Source organism: Phascolarctos cinereus, unplaced genomic scaffold (genome assembly GCF_003287225.1).
Source record: "Phascolarctos cinereus isolate Bilbo 61053 unplaced genomic scaffold, phaCin_HiC Scaffold_1;HRSCAF=81, whole genome shotgun sequence".
Lineage (NCBI taxonomy): Eukaryota > Metazoa > Chordata > Mammalia > Diprotodontia > Phascolarctidae > Phascolarctos > Phascolarctos cinereus.
Genome location: NW_027555514.1, coordinates 132,712,119 through 132,731,713, shown reverse-complemented (window position 1 = coordinate 132,731,713; position 19,595 = coordinate 132,712,119). Strand labels below are relative to the sequence as shown.

Genomic DNA, 19,595 nt, shown 5'->3' with positions numbered 1-19,595 from the left:
TATGCGCTCAAGAAACCACAAATTAAGAGCAACAGCCTAAGCCTCTTCAGTTCTGAGGATGGTTTCAGTGCTTTTTAAGGAAAAGAATTAGCTCAGAATACATGGAAGAGGGCTTGGGACTCTGTTTGATATTTCCCTTACCCATACTCCGCCCATGGTGGCAGTGCCATACAGTATCAGCCTACTGCTTACATGGCGTTAGAGATGAAACTGAACAGCTTTAACCTAAGAAATGTGTAAAGTATGAGTTAGGTGGCACTGCAGGGGGAAAAAAAAAACTAAACCAGAAACAAAGCAAAACCAAACCAAAACAAAAGACAATGAACAATGCAGTGGATTGCTGAAAGAGGACTGAATATGGGGCAGCAAGGACCAGAAATCACAGGCTTCTTTCCATCTTCAGAAGGACCAGGTCTCAGATTGAAACAGTCTGACTCATGTCCTGGGTGAAGCCATATGGCATCTTGGTATTTCATAATGGATCTCTCAATATAAAGGCATGGCCATGAGCAGGAATGATACCAGGAACAGTAGGACTACACCAAAGAAAATGGTGGCTCTTTCACAGTCACCAGTTATTATCCTGAGTTAAGAAGTCGTTACACTCTTCTGGACAGCCTTTACTATACCCTCAGGCTTATACCAAGAATCACCTTTAAGTCTTTCCTGAAGAGGAAGGTCCACTGATCACGGGGGTTTTGCATTGAATCAATGCGGAAGAGATTTTGTCAATTCCAGACTGTAGTAGGCAAAGGACTACACTGTATCTGTTTTTGCTTTCAGCCCTGTCCCTGACATTGTCTGCTCTGCTGGGGTTATGTCTGTGTGCTCTGTTGCACTTGCAGCCCACACCACTGCCACAATGCTGCCAAGGTCCATGCTGTTGCCTACTGTTAACTGGGATTCTGCTCTGCTATCTGCTCTGATAGCAACTGCCACTGGGGCATGTGCTGCTGTACCGCTGCTACTGGCTGTTGCCATCATCCCTGGGACGTGCACTTCTTCCTGTTACCACTACTGCTGGGCTCCATGCTGTCACTCATTGTGCTGCTCTGAGCTCTGCTTCCACTCTCTCTCCTTCCTTTCCACGTATTCTACCAGCAAGTGGACTACTCTAGACATTTCCACGGCTGGGGCCCCATTCTGCTTTCTCCAGGGCTGGAGCAGGAATTCTGCCATTAGTTGGTCTACCAGGTCGATGAGATCAGAAATGACCCCATGGAATGGGCCAAACAATCCAGAGAGGTTCTGGCTGACCAGGTTAGAGCTTGAGTCTGTCCTCCAGTCTGTGGTCATCTTTTCCAACTCAGGAAATTCCTTCTGTGGCTAGTCAGCCCCCACTGAGTGACTCAGTATATTCTGATGTTTTAGATTTTCAAAGGTTGCACCCAAGGCTAGGAATAACTAGTTTAGGAATGCTGAGGGAAAGAGACATTAAGGATAAAAAGAAACACACAAAGCCAGAAACTTCTCTAGGCCAGTGTATTTGTTCTGTCTGTCATTTGTAACCAGTCATAATTTCTTTTATTTTTTTTTTTCTTCACTGGTTGTTGATTCATCTTTTTCATTTTTGATGCTATTAATTTGATTTACGTCATTCTTTTTTTAAGAAATGAAGTTAGGTAGTCCAGCTATTCTGAAGAACAATTGGAACTAGGCCCAAAGGGTTTTAAAACTCTTTGGCCCAGCAATATCAAGGCTTAGGTCTGTATCTCAAAGAGGTAGAAAAAGGAGAAGGACCTGTACATGTATATGTATACATACACACACAAATATTTATAGCAACTCTTTTTGTGGTGACAAAGAATTGGAAATTGAGGGGATGCCCATCAATTGGGTACAAGCTGAACAAGTTGTGGTATTGGATTGTGGTGGAATATTATTTTATTATAAGAAATAAGAAGCAGGGTGGTTTAGAAAAAAAAAACCCTGAGAAAACTTATGTGGACTCATTCAAATTGAAGTGAGCAAAACCAGAAGAACATTGTACACAGTAACAGCAGTATTATATTGATGATCAGCTGTGAATGACGTATCTATTTTGATCAATGCAATGATCACTCTAAGACAAATCTTGAGGGACTTATGATGAAAAATGCTATTCATCTCCAGAAGAGAACTGATAGAGTGTGATTACAGACTGAAGCATATTTTTTCCACTTTCTTTAATTTTTTTGCTTTTTTGCAACATGGCTAATGTGGAAATATGTTTTGCATGATTTCACATGTATAATTTTCTGTCAGATTTCTTGCCTTCTCAATGGGTGGGAAAAGTGTAGGGAAAAGCTAGAGAATTCAAACTCAAAATTAAAAAAATTTAAATACATTTTTTTTAGTTAGGTTAGGTAATATTTTGTCACCTTGTTTTTTTTTTAAACCCTCCTACTTTTAGTAATTCCTTATTTTGCTTTAAATTTTGTTAACATCTTTTTTGACTTTAAGGATTTTTGTTTTGTTGATTAATAAAATGCTAATTTGTTGGTTTTCTAGACTTAAAAAAAATGTATACCCAATTCATTGACCTACTCTTTCTCTCTTTTATTGATGAAATTATGTTAGAGATATAAAATTTCTCCTAAGCTGCTTTGGCTGCATCCCAAAAAGTTTGATATGTTGTCTCTTACCATATCAGTTGTTTCTAAGATTTATTCTTTAACCCACCCATTATTTAGGATCAAGTTATTTAATATCATTTTAATTAGTCATTTCTTCATTGGCTGTTAATTGAATGTATTTTCATAGCATTGTGGTCTATGAATATGAATTCTGTATTTATGCATTTGTTTGTGACATTTTATGCCCTAATACATGGTTTATTTTGGTAGAGGTGCCATGAATTGTTGAAAATATGTATACTCCTGCTATTCCCATTTACTAATCCACAGAGGCCTCTGATATGTAACCTTTCCAAAATTCTATTCAGTTCTTTCACTTTTTCTAGGTCAGAGAGGGAGTTAATTAAGGTGCCCCATTATTATGTTTGTCTGTTACTCCATGTAACTTACTTAACCTTTTCTCTAAGTATTTAGATGCTATGCCATTTGGTACATATATGTTTAGTATTGATATGCATTGTCGGTACTTTTGAGGAAAACAGTTTCTCTATTTGTCTTTTTAAATTAAATCTATTTTTGTTGTTTTCTGTTTCGTTTTTTGTTGAGGCAATGGGGTTAAGTGACTTGCCCAGAGTCTGAGGCCAGATTTGAACTCAGGTCCTCCTGACTCCAGGGCCGACAGTCCATCCACTGCACCACCTAGCTGTCCTGTTGCTCTTTCTGATAACTTTTCTAACAATTGATACCTATACCAAGCATAATTGATTTTGTTCCCTTAATTTAATTCTGTGTGAATTTTTCTGTTTTAAGTATGTTTTTTATAAAGTGTATTGTTGGATTCTGCTTTCTAATCTAGTCTGCTATAGTCTTCTGTTTTAAGGGTGAGTTTCCAACTTTGATTATTAGCTGTGTATTTCCCTCCATCCTATTCTTGTATACTTCTTTTCTTTGTTCCCCCCAACCCCCACCTTGCCTTTTATTAAAAAAAGATGGTAAGGAGAGAAGAGTGAGCTCAGCAGCAATGAGTTAGGTTTGGTTTAATCAGCTTTTGCTCCCTTGCCCCTCTTTTCTTTCCCTTACCTGGAGCACAGTAAGACTTATCTTTTTTATTTTTTATCATCCTCTTTTTGAAATCTACTCTCTTTAGAGTTTCTTTTGCTTAGTGGTAATCTCTCTGTTAACCTGTTCTCCCTTTTATTCCTGCCTTTACCTTCTTGCATTTCCCTGTTATTTCCCTGTTGAGTTAAATGTATTTCTGTATCCAACTGTGTATGTATATTCTTCCCGCCTTTTAACATTTCAAATGAAAGTGAGATTTAAGTGTCACCTACCTCTTTGTATAGATTTCCCTTTATGCACCCCAGCTATGTGAGATAGTTTTCCCCATTTTTCCCCTCCCCTACTGTATTCTTCTTCCCTTCCCTTTCTATTCTTCTTTCATGGTTATGAAAATGTAACAGAATCACTCCCAGGCTCTGTTTCTAATGAGATTCCTCCATTTATTCCAGATGATGATAGAGCTCTGAGAGAATACACTTATCCTCACCTCATATAAGAATGTAAATAATTTATCTTTGTTTTGTCCCCTATGTTTGCCTACTTATATTTACCTCTTTATGTTGCTCTTGATTCCTGTGTTCACACTTGAGAATTTCTGTTTTCTTTTGGTCTTTTTATCAGAAATGCTTGGAACTTCTCTATTTCATGACAGGAATATTTCCTGCCCTGTATGATTATACTCACTTTTTCTATGTGAGTTATTCTTGGTCCTTCGACTTCTAGAATATTATATTCTGACATCTCTGCTCCTTTATAATGGTGGCTATGAAATCTCATATGTTCTTGACTGTGACTTCTTGGCAATTTAATTCCTTTTTGGCTGCTCGCATTATTTTAAAAAAATTTGAGGACTTCTGCATCCAGGAGCCAAGATGGCAGAGTAAAAAGGTAGCTGCTGTCACCCTCCCCTATCAACCTCTGAAAACCCAGAGAATATCACCCCAGAAAAAAAAAACCTGAAACATCTGAACTAGAATAAAGATGGGGAACAGCAGTGCAGCAGCCCAGCAAACAGGTCTCCTAGTGCCTCAGCAAAAATAAGGGAAGCAGCACTACAAAGAACCCCAGGCAGATAAGCACCCTGCAGCATTTATCTGAAAGGAGCTGAAGAAAGCAACCTAGAGTCTTGCTAAAGTCCCAGCCTTGCTGATTCCAACCCAATACCAGGTAATCTGTCAGAACCATACAGCCTCCAACTGTCAACCAGGAGGAGATCCTGAAGCCCAAGCAGGCAAACAACAGCAGCTGGACCTCTGGGTGCCTCAGTGAGGGTGGGGGAACCGGTGGAAACCAGCTCAGGAAACCACCAGGTGCCTTGGCACTCTACCTCAAAGGAATCTTCCAGTGCATTAGCAGAAACAAGGGAGGCAGCATTGCAAGGGGCCCCAGGCAGATAAACACCCTGCAGCACCCATCTAAAAGGAGCTGAAGAAAGTCAAAGGAAAGGAAAAGCAGGCAACCTAGAATTGCCTGAAAGTTCCAGCCTTGATGATTCCAGCCCAACACAAGGTAAGCTGCCAAAACCCTACAGCATCCAATTGCCAACATAAGAGGCCCTAGCACACAAAACCAGTGACCAAGACCTAGGCTTCCTACATAAGAAGCTTGGGTCAGTGCCCTCTGTTCCCCAGCAGGAGAGCTCAACCTCTTTAAAGGCCAGGGAATAAAGAAACCATGAGTAAAAAAGAAACATACCATAGATTCATATTATGAGAAGAGTGAAGATCAGGACAGAAATTCTGAAGAGGACAACATTGTCAACAAACCCACATCTGCAACACCAAAAGGGAATATAAACTGGCCTGAAGCCCAAAAAGCCTTCTTAGAAGAGCTCAAGAAGGATTTTAAAAGTCTAATGAGAGAGGTAGAAGAATCCTTCAAAAATACAATTGGCCAATTGGAAAAAAAGTACACTGAAGAAAACAAATCCCTAAAAAACACAATTGGCAAACTGGAAAAAAAGTACACTGAAGAAAACAAATCCCTTAAAAATACAGTTGGCCAGGGGCAGCCAGGTGGCGCAGTGGATAGAGCACCAGCCCTGGATTCAGGAGGACCTGAGTTCAAACCCGGCCTAGGACACATAACACTTACTAGCTGTGTTACCCTGAGCAAGTCTCTTAACCCTATTGCCTAACCAAAAAAAAAAAAAAATACGTTTGGCCAACTGAAGATGGAAGTACAAAAACTAACAGAAGAAAACAATCTGTTAAAAACTAGAGTTGGACAAATGGAAACTAATGGCTCTATGAGACAGCAAGAATCAGTCAGACAGAAACCAAAAAATGAAAAAATAGATGAAAGCATAAAATACCTCATTGGTAAAACAACTAACCTGGAAAATCGATCCAGGAGAGACAATTTAAAAATCATTGGACTACCTGAAAATCATGATGAAAAAAAAGAGCCTGGACAGTATCTTTCAGGAAATCATAAAGGAAAACTGCCCTGAAGTCCTAGAACCAGAAGGGAAAATAACCATAGAAAGAATACACCGCTCACCATCTGAAAGAGATCCCAAATTCACAATGCCAAGGAATATGATAGCAAAATTCCAAAATTACCAGATGAAAGAGAAGGTGCTGCAAGCATCCAGAAAGAAACAACTTAAATATCATGGAACCACAGTCAGGATTACACAGGACCTTGCAGCTTCTACATTAAAAGACCGCAGGGCATGGAACATGATATTCCGTAAGGCAAAGGAGCTTGGAATGCAGCCAAGGATCAATTACCCAGCAAAAATGAGCATCATTTTTCAAGGGAGGAGGTGGATATTCAACTTTCCTGATAAAAAGACTAGAGCTCAACAAAAAATTTGATCTTCAAGTACAAGATTCAAGAAAAACATAAAAAAGGTAAATGGGACAGAAAGATACAAAATGTTGTTAATAAGGGTGGACTGTTTACATCCCTACAAGGGAAGATGACACTTGCAACTCTTGAGAACTGTATTGTTATTACACCATGTTAAAGGAGTATACATAAAGGGGGTGGATATTGGTTGACTTTGATGTAATGATAAAAAAGAAATTTAATCAGTTGGGTTAAATAGATCCAAGTAAGTGGATTAATCTGATCTTAGAAAATGTACTGAGAAAGGAGGAAGCAGACAAAGGTAATCCAGGGCTTCTTAAATTATCTTTCCTTATGTTTTTAGGTCAGTTGTATTTGTTATAAAATACATTATATTTTTTTCTGCTTTTCAGTCATTTGACTCTACAAATATTTTTAATTGCCTCCTAAAGTCATTAGCATCTATTTGGTTCATTCTAATTTTCAGGTAGTTTGTTTCTTGGGTAAATTTTTGTAGTTCCTCGTCCAAACTGTTAATTCCCTCTTCCTTAGCTTCAATTTTCTTCCCTCTGCCATTCTGTTTTGATTTTTTAAATTATTTTTAGCTTTTTCAAAAAGAAATCTTGCTTCACCTTTTCTAGGAATTCTAGCTGAACTTACGCCTAAGCTGTGCTTTTGAGGTTTTGCTTATAAATATTTTGGAGTCATTTTCTCTTTCTGCATTTGTGTCTTGAATATCTTTAATAGTGGGATTCTCGTTTTGTTTGCTCATTCTTCCAGCCAACCTCTCAACTTCAGGTTGTTTTAGGAATGTGCCCTTTAAGCTTCTGAAGGGAAAGTCTGGGCTGAGCTTGTAACTTAAGGGAGGTTATAACGCCAGCACTCTCTAGTTTAATTCAATCTTGGGAAGAAATGAGGCATTTATCATTAAACAGTTAACGAAAGGTTTACTCTCTCCTAAGACAGCAAGGGTATAGTTATATAAGAAGGATATAGTTGCATTAGTTTCTCTGGACGTGGTCCCCTTCATCTCCATTTGTGAATTCATCCGTTCATCAGGGAAGGATATGGTGAAGGACGTAATAACTTTTATGGTCTTCAGAAATCCACCGTGTCTGAGAATACTAGATTGCATGTGGCTGGGACTTGTTAGACCTTCGATCATCAGGAAGCTGTATCAGGAAAGCTGGATCCAGTTAGGTGCTGAGGACAACTTTGTCTTCTTTTAGGTAAAACATCCCCGTGTTGTGGATGGGAGGAAAGAAGCAGAGCCAAGGAAATACTGGTTTTATCACAGCTTGTGTCCTCTTGGGTCCTTCTGTAAGGACTCTTCTGTTGTTATTGAGTATTATATTATTCCAGGGGCAGAGTAGGATAGGGACCAATTTTCAGTGCTCCCAGAGTGGTCTGATCCAGGGCAACAGCCTTCAGGTGTGAGTTTCCGATCTGAATGTGCATCTGCAGAGCAGACTCAATGGGCTTGCCAGTGATTGCAGTGATAATACGCTGCTGCAGGACTTGTGCATTATCAGCAAGGTTCAAGGCTGAGCAGGTTCAGAGTGACACAACTATAGGACCTTCTTTAATCTGGGATTCTTGCATTGGTTATTCTGCTACAGGTATCAGAGTGGACTGAGGGTTGCAATTGAGACCCATTGCTCCCCTGAACAGAGCCATCCAGTTACTGTTTGCTTGTGAACTTGCTCTTTGCTCAGTGTGTACCCTGCGATTCAACACTACTCATTCTGAAATGTCACCCCTAGATGCTGGTCCCCTCCTCAGTCTGCCTTGGATCTGTGAAATGAGAAATGATATTGCCAGTTGAAAACTGTTCCTGCACTGTGGTTATAGCTGGGGCTCCCTGTGTGTGTCTGGGACCTCTTATTTATTTGTTGAAAAGCCCTGGGGCTCTTTGAGTTCTTGTTCACTGGAATTCTCCAGATAGCAGATATATGGATGGACCCCATCCCACATGTCCACAGGCTACTCTTTCTGTCTCTGTGCTCCTCTAGTTCTGAAAAAAAAAAAAAGACTTAAGGTGATTTTTTTTTCCTTGAATTTCCCATATCAGGATCTGGTGTGACACATTCTCTAGATCCTTAGTGTAATCTAAGTGGAGATTTGATGTTTTAGTGTATATTGAGAAGGTTTAGTTGTTTTTTTTTTTTAAATTTTTATCTTCTGATAGACCCTAGTTCTGAAGTTAGCCCATTTTCACCTCTCTTTTTGGCTTTAATCATCTCTGCACAACTCAACTAAATCCTCAACCCTAAAACTTTCATTCTTCCCATTGCCCAAGGAAAATACTTCCTTCCTTTAAAATTCCCTTTAAAACACCAATACAACCTTTTGAAAAACTTGCCAGATAAAAAGCCCCAAAACATTAATGCATTCAACTATTGCTACAGCACACATCATAGATACTGAAACACCATCTTCTTTTCAGAGATTGTCTCCAATAAAGACAAGGGACTGGTGAAAGTTTCTTTTATACAGGATTTTTCATATTATACAATTTGTTATAACCAAATCGGAAAAGCATTATAATTATTGGCCATCTGGTGAAGCATAGAAATAACCTCATTATATGAATCCGAATACTACAGTGGTATTTGTTGAAAGAGGTTTTTATCTGTATGTTGGGAGAGCAACAGAAAACTCCCCTTTGAACTGGATCTAGCCAAACTGAACATGTTTCTGCTTAGAATTCGTATTTATGTAGTAAGAATGTCTGTGATTTGAAAGTAGCCTCTCAAGTTTCCATGCAAGCTGTGTATATCAGCCTTTTTTCTTCCACAAAGCAGCCATCTCTGTCAGCCTAGAGTGTCAGGAAACATAGCATAGCATGGGAGAACAGCCACCTTCTTTTTATTAGTTCAGGCAGTCCTGGAGCTGGGGCTTCTGATGTTCTCAGGGCTGTTGCCTCTACAATGTATGCTTCTGTTGGTGTCACTGTGTGCTCTGATGATAGGCAAAGGCTATGCTTTTCACATGCTAAAACGAGGAAAATCAATTCCAGAGTTCCAAAGAACCTATAGAAGGCACAACTTGTAGGTCAGGAGGTCACTGGTTCTTGGTGCTGTGGGTCCATGACACTATTACTATTTTTAAAGAGTGAGTTAGAAATACCAGCCTTAGGACTTCCCAGAGACCATTTTTACCCTCTAGAAATACTCTTTGTTATCCCACTGCTGTAGAAGATCATAAAACATGCGTTAATACTAGGGAATGAAGAATAGAATTCTTGTTTTGCTGAGGACAGTGAACATGGGTTTTCAAGGAAAAGATATCACTGTAGCATATAGTAGCACATAGCCACAGGGGAAAATTATGATCCTGCCATTTAAAGAAATTTTGCCGATTATTATAATACTGTAAAGGAAAAACCTAGTTTCAGAATCTTTTAGCCAATGGTGGAAGTGAAACTTAAATGCCTGACTTAACTTGAGATTGATTTTACATGTGAGGAGAAAAACAAAAGCAGAAGCTTTCATTCTCTTGGCTGATGAAGTCGGGTCATTTGTTGATGCAGGTCATTCGTTTGTTTTCCCTTGGTTTTGAATTTCTTTTTTTGACCCCATGAAAACTGGAATGAAATACATCCTGCCACTTAGTCATGTAGTTACATATAGTCACTGATGTCAGCTTTCCTGTTTTATCATTAGTAAATGGAAAATGAAGGCAAAGTGGCATATTGGATAGAAGGCCTTGGAGTTGGTAAGATCTGAGCTCCTGTCTTTTTTCCTACATATACTGGTTGTGTGATCCTGGGCAAGTCACTTAAACTCTAAGTCTGTCTTTTGTTTCCCTTCCCTTCTTCCCCCTTCCAACTCCCCTGCCCTTCCCCCCAAAAAAAGCCCTAAGTGTCTTAAATCTCCAAGTTAGAGATATTGCTGATGTGAATAAGTTGAGGCAGTTTTCCTACTGGAATTTTCTACTCTGATGAAATCATGGCTTTGGACTGCCTTGCTGCCCCACCCAACCATGGAAAATACAACAGATATAAACTACATCCTAGGTTCATTACAAAAAATAAAAAAGAATCCTGGTTAGCGTCTACACCTTCATGGCTTTGTATGTTTATGAAAATGCAGATATGGGCAAGAAGTGAAGTTTGGCCCCTCTATCTAAATTTTTCTTAATGCTTTCATCTATCTTTCATTACTACCACATCATGTCTCTTTGTGTATATATTATGTACCCTTGTTGGATTTTAAGTTTTGTGTCAACAAGGACTATAGAGTTTTAATTTTTGCATCCATAATATTCTATACAATAACTTATAGATAATGGGTTCTTAATAAATGTTTGTCAAATTGAATTCTTCTTCTTCTAGGAAGTCAGCTGAATTCCTTCACCACCAGTACTCTTTACCACCCTTTAGTATTTCATTATATATGATCACCCAGTTTGAAAAAACCGTATCTTGTCTCTCATCTAAGCTGTAAACTACTTGAGGATAGAAATTCAATATTTATTAAGCACCTACTATGTCCAAGGTTCTTTTTTAGGCACTCGAGATACAAAGACAGAAAGTAGTATAGTATAATTAAAATTGAGGCAGGAAAATGTGTTTAAAAAACCTGGGGGTGATCGTAAAAGGCTTTAAGGCAACTAGGTGGCACAGTAGATAGAACCCTTGCCGTGTAGTCAGGTGTACCTGAGTTCAAATCTAACCTCAGACACTTATTAGCTGTTAACATCTGTCAGCCTCAGTTTCCTCATCTGTAAACTGGGAATAATAATAGTAGTACCTGTCTCACAGGTTGATGTGGGGATCAAATGAAGTAATACATGTAAAAGTGCTTAGCTTGGTGCCTGGAACATAGCAGGCACTTAACAAATACTTATTTCCATCCCTCTACAGAGGAAGTAATTCTTGAGCTAAGCTTGGAAGGAAGATAATTATAACAGGCAGAGATAAGATTGGAATGCATTCTTGTTATAAGATATGACTTGAGTGAGCTCCTGGGAAGTAAAAGATGGAGTGCTAATTGTGAAAAACAGCTAATAGCATAGTTTGGCTTAAATTGATTCACTTCAACTCAACACACCTTTATTAAATGCTTACTTTATTCAGGGCAATCCATTAGACAAGTTTTCTTTTTTGTCTCATATTAGTAACTGTTCTGGGTCCAATGGGATCATGGAATCCACTCCCTTTCCACTAAGGGGCCCATCTACTGTGGACCCACGCATGCTGTATATATAGGTTCATCCATTGGGAATGCTCTTTTCTTCTTGTTGGCCAACTGGCCACATCTCAGTACTGTACTGTATTTTGTTTTAAAAAGTAATCCTTTGTTCTCCAGAAACAAGATGCCATTATGAAGTCTGCTGGAAGTTTTAGAGTTCTAGAGTCTTTGACCACATTAGAAGTGCAATTAAAGAAGTAATGTCATGACAATCTGTTTATAGCTGTAGCAGTTTTTTTTGTTATTTATTTATAGGATTCTGGATAGTTGAGTTTATCTTACTAATTTCATAAATGGTGAGGAGATTACTGTGGATGTAAGATTTAAAATTTGGGCTGAATACTTAACAATGTTTAAGATATTCCTGGAAATGTTCTTTAAACATATAAAGAAATCAAAGAGTCATATTTTTTGTGATATGCCTTTTTCTCCTAGTAGTAAAGCAGAGAAGAATATTTTGAGTTAATGTGTTTGGTTCATTGGGTTTACAATTAATGGAGGTTATTCTCTACTACCCCCTTGTCATTTTCTGAGGAGAATTTATCTTAGATGTATTCCTTGTTGTTTAAGTGCTTATCCACAACTAAATATTTGCAACATGATGCAAGTGTTTGGCTTTTCATTCTTTGACAACTCAATTTATGGTCAGAACTATTTAATAACATTGTGAGTGATTTATTTTATACTAGAAAGATAAAGTCTGCTCAATTTATATTTATCAGAATATAACATTTGCTGTAACTAGTATCCCTAATATTCTTGTATCCCTTCTGAATTAAGTATAATTGCATATTGTAAGTATATAGTATATGCATATTCTTTTTTCTTTCTTTTTGTTTCAGTTCAGACCTGTGTTTTCATCAGAGTAAGGAACTCAGGGGTTTGGAAACTCCCTGCAGCAGTGACAATTAACAGTTTCTTTGTACCTCATCTTAGAGTCCTGCCTGTGAACACAGAGTCCAGGAAGCCTGCCCCAGGGTCACATATATTACATTAGTCTGAGACAAGAATAGAACTCATCTTCTTCACTCCCAGGATCCTGCCCTCTTAAATCACAGAAACAGTTAAACAAAGTTTTCCCCCCTTTTCTTCTTTAAGAGTCATTGTTAGACCCAAAAGTGGATCATTAAGCTTATTTTATTGTATGCTAAGGACCCAAACAGATGCCATTCATGCGATGTCTTATGGATCTAAATATACCAAATGGGAATAAGAATTTTTTTAAATTTTAGTTGAAAAAGTAATTCTTTGTTCTCCAGAAATGTGATGTCTGACAGCCAGCAAAACAGTTTAGAAGGCAAAGAAATGGTAGAGTTACTGATTCAGGGTTCAAAATATTTTAATTTTAATGGAGAATTAATCCTGAGTAAGAAAGCCAAGGTATTTGAACCTGAGTTTCCTCCCTGACACCTCTTTAGGCTACTATGTTAACTGAGTGGCTAGTGACTGAAAGGGACTGACAAGTGACAGTGACAAACTCTATTAGAATAGGTCTTTGTAAAGGAGATTGATCGCTGTGTAATTTTGTGATTAACTTCAAACCACCAACCATTAACCTTAAGCGCTTCAGGCTGTTCCGTTGGTTGCTGTCATAAAGGCTAGTTGAGAAAGCATTTTTAGTGGTTATGGCTCCCTGTGTGTTTTTGACAAAGCATTTGAGCCAGAGGATCTTATCATAGCATCTAAATAGGTCATAAGAATAACTAACACTGGCCTGGGAGTTGAGAAACACGAGTTCTAGTCCTATTTTCCCACCAAGTCTGTGCCTAAATGCTATGGGTATCATTGTCCTTATCTGTAAAATTAGGGGCTTAGAAAAATGGCCGCTACCGTCCCATCCTGCTCTAATATGCTGGGCTTCTAAAATCCATTATTAAAGTATCTCAGTATTGCTTTCTGAACTTTTGGGTCCATTTCCTTACCTTGCATATGCACAGTATATAATGGGTACTGTTTCTAACTGTGGACCTTAGCAGGTAGGGGAAAAGAGTCATTCCTCCCATTGTTACCAATTTCATGTAAGGGTAATTGCATCGAGGAATCTCATGAAAGTAGCTTTTGAATGAAAAGGTCTAGGAACCATCAATTAGCATATATACCATATTACATTGAATATGTTCTAGCTCATGTAAGTGGTTGAACTGAAAATATCTTTTTATGGAACTTCTGACAAAATATGTTCACTTAATGACCATCTTTTTTTTTTTTCAAACCAAATAAAATGATACAGTGATTTTTAACACACATAAGTCCTCCCACTTATTGACCTTGGTAATTTGCTTTTATTTAATGTTATACATTGTTTAAAATATTAGCCACATTTACGATAAAAAAATAGATTGAAAAGATGAATTGTCATAATAGGCAATTTTGTGTAAAGTTTACTGAATGGTGGCATTCAAAAGAAATTATATCATAATGATTTTAATGCACTGGGAATTTTATAGCAGTCGTCATCCTAGAGCTCTAAAGTGGATTTACCAAGGAGACAAAACTAAATGTCTTCCCAGAAAAAAAATGTCAAAGAATAGAATGATGCCCTACTATGTACTCTCAATAGTAAATGAGTAAACAAAATGAGAGAGGGATTAAATGTTTTATCCTGGTGAAATTATGAAATAATTTAAATTATTATGGCTTTCTTTTTGTTTTTGTGTTAGGCAATTGGGATTAAGTGACTTGCCCAGGGTCATACAACTAGTAAGTGTCAAGTGTTTGGTCTGAGGCCGGATTTGAACTCGGGTCCTCCTGACTTCAGGGCCAGTGATCTATCTACCACGCCACCTACCTGCCCCCGAATTTTTTTTTTAAATCTACCCGTATCCCTTTACATCTCAGTACTGTATTTTATTTTAAAAAGTAATCCTTTGTTCTCCAGAAACAAGATGCCATTATGAAGTCACCTGGAATTTTTAGAATTCTAGAGTTTTTGACCACATTAGAAGTATAATTAAAGAAGTAATATCATAATATTATCTAAATTCTATTTCAGTAGGCAAGGAGATCTTTTACTTCAGTGATCTTCTCGAACATTTCTCAGAACTCACAACTCTTAAGAAAACTGAGTTAGGTTATTATTTGTTTGTTTTCAGTCATGGCCTAGTCTTCATGACCCCTTTTGAGGTTTTCTTGATTAAAGATACTGGAGTGATTTACCATTTTCTTCTCCAGCTCATTTTACAGATGAGGAAACTGAGGCAAGCAGGATTAAGTGGCTTGCCCAGGGTCACACAGCTAGTGAGTGTCTGAGGTCACATTTGAACTCAGGTCTTCCTGTCTTCAGGCCTGGTCCTCTATCACTTGACCAGTATAGAGCTAAAGTTACTTTTATCCCTTTCCTTTTTTGTTTCCTTTATTTATTAATTCATCTATCCATTCATTTGTTTGGTTGTTTGTTTGTCTATTTCTTTTTTTATAGATGTAGTCTCCCTATTTCACTCAGGCTGGAAGTCCAGTGGACACTTATGGCCTGTTCCTATTACTGATTGTTCAGGGATATTTGACCTTCTCCATTTATGGACATGGCTTATGCTCCCTCCCCCACCCCGGCATGTTGGTGGCCCTCTCCTCTCAGGGGCTTACTGTGTTGGTATTAGGCTAGGCATGGACACCCAAATGGCTTAGCACATTGCAGCCCACAATTCCGGAATTCATGTGATCTACCAGCCTCAGCCTCTGTGGTAGCGGGTCTCCTGTGCTGTTCCTTTTTTTTTTGTCAGTTAAAGGTAAATAATACTAAGTATGTTTCAGAGGAGAATATTGTAGCTTCCTCAGGGCATTGTAAATAATTGAAATTATTTTTTAAAAAAAGCTACCCTGATACCTTTACATCTCAGTACTACATTTTATTTTAAAAAGTAATCCTTTGTTCTCCAGAAACAATCAGCAAAATGTTTGATAACCAGCAAAATTATTTGGAACACAAAGAAATGGTACCCCAGTGAAAAACTGCTAACTTAGAGAACTATATTTTTATGTATGTTAAGGATTTTATGGATAGTTTTGGGGGTGGGGTGGCAAAGAGATAGACAGACAGAGACAGACCTGGAGGTGGCAGACTGTTGGAGAGATATTTAGTAGTCCATATGAAAAGACTGAAAAAAGTACAGGAAGAAAATAGATGGGGAAAGAAGCCAAGAAAAAGAAATCCCTAAATACAAGTGACTTGAAGAATGATACTTGAAATGAAACTGATACTTCCTTTTAATGGTTCCTGACACATATTGTATATTATAAAGGACAAGCTCCCACAGATGCTTTTACTTTTCTTACCTGCTAATTGAGGTGTCCCCCAAGGCTCTATTTTGGATCTTCTCTTTACTAGAGGTGTCAGCTGATCAAAATGTAGTTGGGAAATATTTAACAAAATAAAAATACAGTACAACATAGATAATGTTAATTTGTGGTTTTCTAAGTCAATATGCCACCTGCAGGGATCTCTTTTATTTGAGATTGATGCACTGCTCAATGCTATTGCTTAGTGATCTTATCACATCTCATGGACTCATTTCTTTGCAAATAATTCTCAGATGTATTTATTCACCTCTAAGCTCCCTCTTGACCTCCAGTCTCATATCGCCACCTACCTACTGGATATCTCAAAGTGGATGTTTTGTAGATATCTTAAACTCATTATGTCCCAAATGGATATTTTCCCCAAAATCCTTCCCTCTTTTGAACTTTCCTGTTCGGCACAACTGTCTTCCCAGTCATCCAGACTCACAACCCCCATGTCATCATCTCTCACTCCCCAAAGCTTGTGGATTGCACCTTCAATCACATTTACATGCCTCTTTCTCTCCAAAATTACCATTGCTCTGGTGCTACTGCTCCTATTCTCTAACTACTGACCTTCCTGTGTTTCTTTAAGTCCCCACTGAAATCCCACCTTATGTAGGAAGCCTCCTCCAACCCCTCTTAATTATACTCCCTTCCCTCTGATGATTATTTCCTATCTCTCCTGAGCTCTCCTTGTATGTATTTGTTTGCATGTTGTTTCCCTTATTGTTTATATGCTTAAGGGCTTCATATTCATTCGTGTCCTGACTCTTCTTTTACTCTGCTGGAGGTTTTCTTCGCAAAGATACTGTAGCGGTTTGCCATTTCCTTCTCCAGCTCATTTTACAGTTGAGGAAACTGAGGCAAACAAGGTTAAGTGATTTGTCCAGTGTCACACAACTAGGAAGTTTTAGGCTAGATTTGAACTGGGGTCTTCCTGCCTCCAGCACCAGCACTCTTATGTACTGCGCCATCTAGCTGCCCTACTTGAGGACAGACGTCTTTCACAAACTCTTTTGGTATCAGTGCTTAGCCCTATGCCTGACACATAATAGGCACTTTATAAATGTTTATTGACTGATGAATTGGTTAGTTTTCCTGCTTCAGGTCTCTTACTGCTACTCCAATCCATTCTTCACTCACACGTCAAACTGATCTATCTTCCTTAAGCACAGGTCTGACCATTTCAAACTACCCTCCCCCAAATCTATCAACTCCAATGGCTGTTTTACCTTTAGAATGAAATATGAAAAATCTCTGGCTTTTAAATCCTTTCATAACTTGGAGCCTGCCTTCCATTCCAGTCTTCATAAAGTTTATTATACTCTCCTCAACCCCCACCATACACCCTGCTGTCCAGTGACACTTGCTAATCTTTGCACAAGACAATCCATCTCCCAACCCTTGGCATTTTCACTGGCTGTGCCTCATACCTAGAATTCCTCTCCCTCCTTATCTCCATCTCCTGGCTTCCCTACCTTCTCTCAGGTCCCAGCTAAAATGCCACCTTCTGCAGGAAGCCTTTCCTGATCGACCTCAATGCTTTTCCTTCCTTCTGGGGTTTATTTCCAATTTGTCCTGTCTATAGCTTGTTTATATATAATTGTTTGCATGTTGTTGCCCCAGCCCCGCCTCCCTCCCCCGTTAGACCGTGAGTTCCTTGATGACAGACACTGTTTTGTTTTGTTTTGGTTTTTTGCCTTTCTTTGTATCCCCAGTTTTTAGCTTGGTGCCTGACACATAGTAGGTGCTTAGTTATTTCTTGTTGACTTGACCCTCTGGGCAGGCAGATTATATTATTAGTTCAAGACAAAGACATTAAATTAAATAACACATTCTTGCCAAAGATGTGCAAATACACATGCCATTTGAGGTTGAACACATATAGAGATCACTCGTGAGAGGCAGATATGTGGAGGAACACGTGGTCAAGAATGCATGGAGAGAAGAGCAATTTGCAACTTAGATAACATAATAGCACTTATGTCTTCTGGTAATGACATTGTATTATATGTTGTCCTCATGGTGACTGTTGTATACATATTTCTGCTGAATTTTGGCTCCTGTCGGGCAGCTTGATGGCTCATTGGATAAAAGTGCCTGGCCTTGAGTCAGGAAGATCTGAATTCAAATCTTGCCTCACCCACTTACTAGCTGTGTCACCTTGGACAAGTCACTTAACCTGTTTCTCTTAATCCACTGGAGAAGGAAATGGTAAACCACTCCAGTGTATTTTTCAAGAAAATCCAATGGACAGTATGGTCTGTGGGGTCATGAAGAGTCAGACACAACCGAAGGACTAAACAGCAATGACTCCTCTGGTCCTTGTTGATTTCAGCTAGGGTAGCTGCAGTCCCTGTAGTCTTTGGCAGGAGTTGCTCCATGCTATTATAGTCTGCCTTTATTTTTTTTTCTTCAGGACTAGCCTGGCCCATATCAGCTTCAGTCTGCTGGGGTATGAAGGTTTGAACATCTCCCTGATAAGCTCATTAGTCATAACCACCACACCTAGTTAACAAAAGCCTGAGTGCCCCAGGCTAAGATTAAATATTTTCTTTGAGATCCCTATGTCCCTTGGAGATCAAAGCTCTCAGTTATAGACAACTGTGTGATTTAGGGTTAAATACCACCCCCACCCCACCCCCATTCTCTGGTTTAGTATGCAAATGATTAAAGCCATGCCAAAAATAAACTAAAGGAGGCGATGCCATTATTCTCCCATCTATCTGACCCATCATGCCTGTCTTGCTATAAAAATCTATGAAACAACAAAGCCTGACTGCTTTTGGTGCTGTATTTTGGCCTGTGAAAACCTCAGACTCCCCACATTGGTAAATATATGCTACATTTCTCCATTTCTGTTGGCAAAGGATATCATGAGCTATTAGTGAGGCTAGAGTTACTATAAACATGTTTGTTGCCAAACCTGAAATAAGAAAGAAATAACAGCAGTGCTAACAGGAATATAGATCACTGATGTTGAGTGACTTAATTCAGTTCAATACAGTGAACATTTATTAAATACCTGCTGTGTGCAGAGTTCTATGCTAGACCCTGGGAAGTCATTTAAATTTTTGTAGGCACAGAGCTAGGGTTATGACAGTGGCTTCTCCGTAATAGGGGAGGTAGAGCCGAGAATGATGGTGGGAAGTTTGCAGAAATCAGAGAGCCCTGGGTATCTGTTGTGGCGTCACTTACATTCCTCCGAGGATTTCTAATGCCTGTCAGTTCCTTCCAGCTCACTTCCTTTGTGTCCTTCTTACCATAAACTTTTAAAGCGGCATCAGTGTCATGGAACTTTGTTCTTTCTCTTTCTTAGTTCTTTCTCTGTCAGCATTTTTGCAGGGGGTGTTAAAGTGTTGTGGACAAATCACTGCCTCAGGAACTAAAAGACCTGGGTCTTTCTGCTTACCTATAACCATGAGCATGATATTGAACCTCTGTGACCTTTACAATGGGGGCAGTAATACCTGATTTGCTTGCATCACAGCATTGTGTTGCTGTAGTGATCAAAGGAATAAGTACTTTGGAAACGATAAAAAGCCACACCATAATTTTTGGAGTTATGAAACATCAGTGATGCATGGATCACTTCCGTTCTTATGGTATTGCTAATGCAGAGTCAATAGCCCATCCCGTTTGATTTACTTTTCCTAAACCAGAGTTATCTTATATATGAAAATATTGATTCCCCCCAAAAAATAATAAACCC

At 38.7% G+C, this 19,595-nt stretch overlaps 1 protein-coding gene across 2 annotated transcripts in view; it reads left to right on the top strand.

Annotated features, from left to right (window-relative positions):
- The window catches only part of FOXP2 (forkhead box P2), a 699,815-nt gene that overhangs the window by 233,892 nt on the left and 446,328 nt on the right, over positions 1-19,595 (top strand). The gene's annotated exons all lie outside the window — the stretch shown is intronic.